Genomic DNA, 6,731 nt, shown 5'->3' on the forward strand with positions numbered 1-6,731 from the left:
TGTAAGAGAATATTTAATCCTATAAGAATGTGCTTGATGATACATTGTTAAGGGAAAAAAGGTGCAAAAAAGAATATATAGTATGATACTATTCTTTTTTAAAAAACTTTTATTGTCTAAGTATAGCTGACATGCAATGTTATATTAGTTTCAGGTGCATAGTAGAGTTATTCAACAATTCTGTACATTACACAGTGCTTACTGTAATACATATATTTACTGTTTGTCACCATGCATCATTATTATAATGTTACTGACTGTATTCCCTCTGCTGTACTTTTCATGTCTGTGAAGAGATGAAATTACTTATTTTATAAGTATTTATAAGATTACTTATTTATATGTATATATATACTTATAAATACTTATATATAAGATATATATAATATACTTATAAATACTTATAAGTATTTATAAGATGACTTATTTTATAACTGGAAGTTTGTACTTCTTAATCCCCTTCACCTGTTTCATCCATCTCCCTCATCCCTTCCCTCTGGCAACCACCAGTTGGTTCTCCATATTTATAAGTCTGTTTCTGTTTTTTTTTGTGAATTCATTTGTTGTGTTTTTTTTTTAGATTCCACATGTAAGTGAAATCATCTGGTATTTGTTTTTCTCTGTCTAACTTATTTCCCTTGACATAATACCTGTAAGTTCATCCACATTGTCACAAATGACAAGATCTCATTCTTTTTTTATGGCTGAATGACAATTCCATTGTTTGCATACACGTGTGTATGTGCACACACATGTGTGTATACATATATATACACGTAAGTACACAGAGATATACCACAACTTCTGTCTCTCAGTGGAGTCCTGGGTTGTTTCTGTATCTTGGCTACTGTAAATAATACTAAAATAAGCATAGGGATACATACATCTTTTTGAATTAATATTTTCATTTTCTTTGAGTACATACTCAGTAGTGGAGTTACTGAATTCTATGACATTTTTATTTTAATTTTTAGGGGAACCTCCATACTGATTTTCACCACGGTTGCATCAGTTTACATTCCCACCAACAATGTACAAGGTTCCCTTTTCTCCACATCCTTACCAACACCTGTTATTTTTTGTCTTTTTGATACTAGCCATTGTGACAGGTGTAAGGTGATATCTCATTGTGGTTTTGATTTGCATTTCCCTGATGATGAGTGATGTTAAGGGTCTTTTTATTTATCTGTTGATCATATGTATGTCTTCTTTGAAAAAATGTCTATTCAGGTCCCCTGCTTGTTTTTAAATCAGATTATTTGTGTTTTTGGTGCTGAGTTGAGGTCTTTATATATTTTGGATACTAACCCTTTATTGGATATGACATCTGCACATACCTTCTCCTGTTCGTTAGGTCAAATTTTCATTTTGTTTATGGTTTGCTTCATTATGGAGAACCTTTTTATTTTGCTGTAGTCCCAATAGTTTATTTTTGTTTTTGTTTCTCTTGCCTGAGGAGACACATCCATAAATATGTTGCTAAGGCTGATATCAAAGAGATTAGTGCCTAGGCTTTCTTTTAGGAGTTTTATGGTTTTAGGTCTCATGTATAGGTTTATAATCAATTTTGAGTTTATTTTTGTGCATGATGGAAGAAGTTGGTCCACTTTCATTCTTTTGCATGTAGCTGTCCAGTTTTGTCCAATACCATTTATTAAAGAGATTATCTTTCCGCCAAGAGATCTCATTCCCCCATTGGAAAGTTACAGCTTTTGGCTCAGACCTAGGCTCACATCCCAGCTCTGCCACTTAAGGGTTGAGTTTACTTGCACCACCTGTAAAGTACAGATGAGAATACCCACTGCAATGGGGTTTGGGTGAGAAGTAAATGAAGTAGATCTATGTAAAGTGCTTAGTTCAGAGATTGTGCATGGTAAGTACTTTCATAAAAGTAAAGCTTAAAAATACATATGATGTGGGGCACCTGGGTGGCTCAGTGGGTTAAAGCCTCTGCCCTCGGCTCAGCTCATGATCCCAGGGTGCTGGGATCGAGCCCCACATCGGGCTCTCTGCTCGTTGGGGAGCCTGCTTCCCTCTCTCTCTGCCTGCCTCTCTGTCTACTTGCAATCTCTGTCAAATAAATAAATAAAATCTTCCAAAAAAAATGATGCTTTATACATTTATTCATATGTTTCTAAACAAATATGGATGGAGTTTCCTCTGTATGCAGATCTCTTCTAGACTCTGAGGATCAGTGAAAACAAAGTCCCATGTCCTCACAAAGCTCGTAGTGTAGATGAGGGATAAATGGTAAGCAAATAAGCCCAGAAATGTAGTATCAAGTAGTGAAGAGCGCCTTGAAGAAAAATAAAACAGAGGCAGGGGACAGAGTGACAGAGGAGGGGTAAGATAGAGGTTTTATTTCTCAAACTCAGCTCTTGATGGACAGCCTTTGCATTTGCTGTGTCCTCTGACTGGAATGTCCCCCTTCCCAATCTTCTGTCCTCCCATCATCCTCAAGGATTGCTCTCATTTTGTTCAGATGTCTGCCTATTGTCTGCTCATCCAAGAGGCACACCTTATCTTAAAAATTATACACACACAAAACACATAATGAGATGCTCTTTGTATCTTTGAAATTTGCAGTCCTGTACAATGGACGAGTACACAAATAGCCATCCTTCCAGGCCATGAGAGAAGTACCAGTAGTAACATTCAGTTCAGGGAGTCAATTAAAAAATGCTACTAGAAGTGTTGCTCGATAAAACATGAAATTGGAGAAATTGGAGCAACCGGGATTCTAATCCCAGCTCTGTCCCTCACTCTCTTGGTGACCTTGGGCGTCAGTCAGAATATGGAGATAAAGTCACCTGCCCCAGAGGGCTCTTGTGTTTCATGAGAAATGAGCCCCCAGTGCCCTGGTGTTACAGGAGGTCAGCTCTCAATGGTGCCCTCTCTTCCCACTGATGTATAATGAAGAGTCGTGTTTGGTTTGGGTTCTCATCAATGTTCTTCTCACAGTGGGCTATTGTCCTGTAATTGTCTGGGCGTCTGGCTCTGCCAGGACAAAGGAAGCTTCTTGAGGACCTGGACTGTTGTGTCCCCAGCCTAGCAGGTGGGTGGCCCCATGCTTGTGGAGCAGGGGCCGGTGATCAAAGATAATGAGGACATGCATCGAACAGAGGCAGAACTGTTCTGCCCAGGCAGGAACCCCAAGGGATGATGTGTTCTCTGCTCCTTCTCTACACCTCAGTACCCAAAAATTGTTTCTGACAGAGGGGTGTTCAGCATGTTCTTGAAAGATATTTTCTACCCCCTCTGGGGACATGCACAGTGAGTTGAAGCACATCATTCAAAACTGGAGGAATGATGCTAGCATGCCTACCTCTTGCAACCCTGGGTCTATTTTAATGCCCCAGTTTGCAGAAGGAATTAAAGAATATTGTCTTTCTCCCATGGAAGGGCTGTAACCAGAATATTATTATCTTTAAGATCAGAGAGCGCTTTTAAGATGTAAGATTTTTATGTCAGCTAAATTTTAGTTCTTCTCGGGATTCCTAATGTCAAGTTAGTGACCTGTCCAGGCATCTTTCTCATGCGTTTTTTTTTTTTTTAAGTGCTTTCTGTTTGTTTGTTTGTTTGTTTTTGTCTCATAGAAACTCACCATAAAAATAAATACGACACAGAAGACAGACAACAAAATAATTATGCTTGGGAAATTTTATTAAAATGTGGTGGGGAAAGGAAAGGGAAGACTATTGACTGCTGGAGTGCTGGGATTGTTCACTGATGCTACTAGGTGTCACCCCTCACCTCTGTCTCTGTTAACCCACAATTTAGGATAAAAGTCATTGAATTGGGAGGTCTTACATGGGTTTGGATGTCAAGGGTGAGTTGTGGCAAACTCTCTGTGTTCTTCAGAGCTTTCACTCTGGGAAATGGAACATGGGCCACAGTGCCCAGCCCCAGCTCTGGGACCTCAGACAGCCCTGGAGACCCTGCAGCCCCAAACCAGGAAGGGTGTCATTGGTCGCAGTGACAGCCTGGATCTCAACAGTGGGCTGCCATCGGAATCCATTGCCTTGGAATCTCTCTGACTCCCCAGGATAGAACGTTTCTTCAGAAAAATACCACAGAATGCTTTCTCGTTACCAAAATTGTTTTGGCGCACACCTCCAGGAAGGAAGCCTTAGGGCCTTGGATAGAGGTAGAGCCAAAGCCTACTGTAACATCTGACCAACACTTTGTGCTCATTTGCTTCGGAGGGATTGATGTTACAGTCACTGGTGGACACACCTGCATGAGTGGAGTTACATTTCCTGCCCTCTTGGTTACGTCAGGCACTTCTGTTTGAGTTAAGCATAAGGGAGGGGACAAACATTCATCCAAACCCGGTGGCCCACCAGAGTTGACCCAGAGGCTGTGGAAGTCACAAGCCCTCAAGGCATATGTGGGCTATGATCCTTCCCCTCTCTCCTTGGAGCTGCTGCCTCTGCCTTCCTCTAGGAGAATGATTATCCAGGGTGTGCTTTTTTCTTTCTGCCAGTAGGAACTCAGCTTCCCAGGGCTTGAAAACGAGCTCTGTCTTCTACCTTTGCTGCCAAGGAGATAGTCCTCTCTACTCTTCCCATCCTATCCCATCCTTCATACCAAATGGAAAAGGACTGGCACCTTGGAGGATCTCTTTGAAGGGTTACTAAGTCCTCCCTTGTGACAGGACAATTAGTAGTTCTCAAATTTCTTTTCTTTTCTTTCTTTCTGGCAAAATAATAAATATATTACATGTGGCTGGCAGATAGTTGTCATTCTCTCAATGTTTGTGAAAAATTTCAAAATAAAAAAATAATTTTCTGTACCATGTGATTACAGGAGTCCTTGAGGATCTCTAGACATTTTTTTGAGTGAATTGACTTTCAGCTGCAAGACCTGGTCCAGTCTTGAAGCTACAGGAGGTTAAGTTTGTCACCCAAGGTAGCTGGGATTATCTCAGCCCTAAGGATGAGATCCTAGTTCAGAGGTGAGAGTCCTTCCCAAAAGGGACTGATAAAGCCCTTGAAGCAGGCATACAAGGAGACAAGGCCAGAGGGGACTGGGGCTGAATTAGAGGGCCTAGTGAGGAGGGCAAGAAGCTCTCTCCAGGACCAGCATTCCTCCATGCTCACCTGTTGCCTCTCTACACCCCCAACAGGGGAAGAACTGCCCTTCAACAGCAGTAGGCAGTTCTGATAGGAGAACTTTCTTGTAGTTTCCAGAAGCTGAAGACAGTGCCCAGCAGAACCCTGGAATGGACTCTGGAGTACCCAGGATGTCAGGGAAGGACACGCCCTTGGTTAATGAGAAGTCCTGGCCAAGGATCCCAGGTGCTGGAAGGTCCCAGTTAGGTTGTTTTGCAAGGACAGCCCTTGACTAAGGCTTGCACCGTCATCCTGGAGTTGACCCCATGGTCTCCATAGCGACCAACCTGGACCTGAGTGTCCTGGCCACACTGTTGAAAGACTCAAAGCGCCTGGCCCATCTTGATGTTGGAGAACACATGAGTGACCAGAAAGCAGACATTGTTGTTCCACTGGTGGATGGGATCAGGCTGAGCAGAGAATTTAGCCAGGACCCTCTGGTTGACAAATCTCAGTTGTCACCATCTACCAGTTCTGGCCATACACCCTGCTCCTCCAAGTCTAAGAGCTGTTTCTCACCACATCTGCTGAAGAAAGACAAAGCAAGGAGCTCTGGGCACTGTTGACTTGTTCACCTCCACCACCCAGCCATCCCCACCATGCTACATGATCCGTTTCCAGAGGCTTTCTTGGCTGCAAGCATTACAAGTGAGGTTGCATCGATCCATCTGCGCTTGCTCACAGAAGTGGCCCAGGAGGCAGGACCCCACCCCAGTGGGGGTGTGGGGGGGCGGGGTACAGGCAGCCATGGTCCAGCAGTGGCAGAGCGCCGTGGTCCTAGGCCAGGATGAGCAGCCACAGGGCCTGGCTGTCCACCAGGGTATGCTAGCTCCTGCATCTCTGGCAACAGCACCCCAGCAGTGTGCGAGGGAGAGTGGGGGGTTTGGGTACGTGGCTCAGCACCGCCAGGAATAGCTGGGGTGGTGGTTGGCTCAGGTCTAGCACCTCCTTGGGTTTGGGTTCTGGTTGGGGGCCCTGGGCAGGTTCATCCCTGAAGGTCGAGGCACCGATGGTTCCCCCCAACTGCCATGCACCCCCTGTACCTCCTGCCAGCATCAGGCTCCGCTAGGACTTAGCTCTCCAATTTCTTTTTGTTGTTGTTGTTGTTGTTAAGATTTAATTAATTAATTTGAGCGCGAGAGAATGTGCATGCGGGGGTGGGGGTGGTGGCGGTGGAGCGGAGGGAGAGGATCTCAGGCAGACTCCAGGCTGAGGGTGGGGTAGCTGATTGTGACCTGAGCCAAAACCAGGAGTCAGAAGCTCGGTAACTGAGCGGTCCAGGTGCACCAGCTCTCAAATTATTGAACACACCCATCTGCCTCCCGATTTATCATCACCTCCAGTCCTCTAGCCTCGGAGGCCTCTTGTCTTTGCACTGAATCCAGCTAGCTACCCACGTCTCACCTTTTTGTTCCCCTGCCCCTACCACCTCCTTTTGGACTTGGTTTTGTTGCTCATCCCTCTGTTAGATTTCTACAGCCTTCACCTCATCCTTGGCTTCTTTTTAGCTTTACAGTATCCAAGTTTCTCTGATCCTACCAAGGGACCATGCCTTGACCCCATAGCCTCCCTAGTTTCATCCGGCTTTACTCCTCCTTTCTCACCCAAGCAGCCAAT

At 44.2% G+C, this 6,731-nt stretch overlaps 1 pseudogene; it reads right to left on the bottom strand.

Moving 5' to 3' along the window:
• Window positions 1-5,437: 5,437 nt before the first annotated feature.
• On the bottom strand, window positions 5,438-6,170 carry LOC111156894 (annotated as a pseudogene).
• Window positions 6,171-6,731: the final 561 nt, after the last annotated feature.

Source organism: Enhydra lutris, unplaced genomic scaffold, assembly GCF_002288905.1.
Source record: "Enhydra lutris kenyoni isolate GAN:26980312 unplaced genomic scaffold, ASM228890v2 scaffoldscaffold50, whole genome shotgun sequence".
Taxonomy (NCBI): Eukaryota; Metazoa; Chordata; class Mammalia; order Carnivora; family Mustelidae; genus Enhydra; species Enhydra lutris.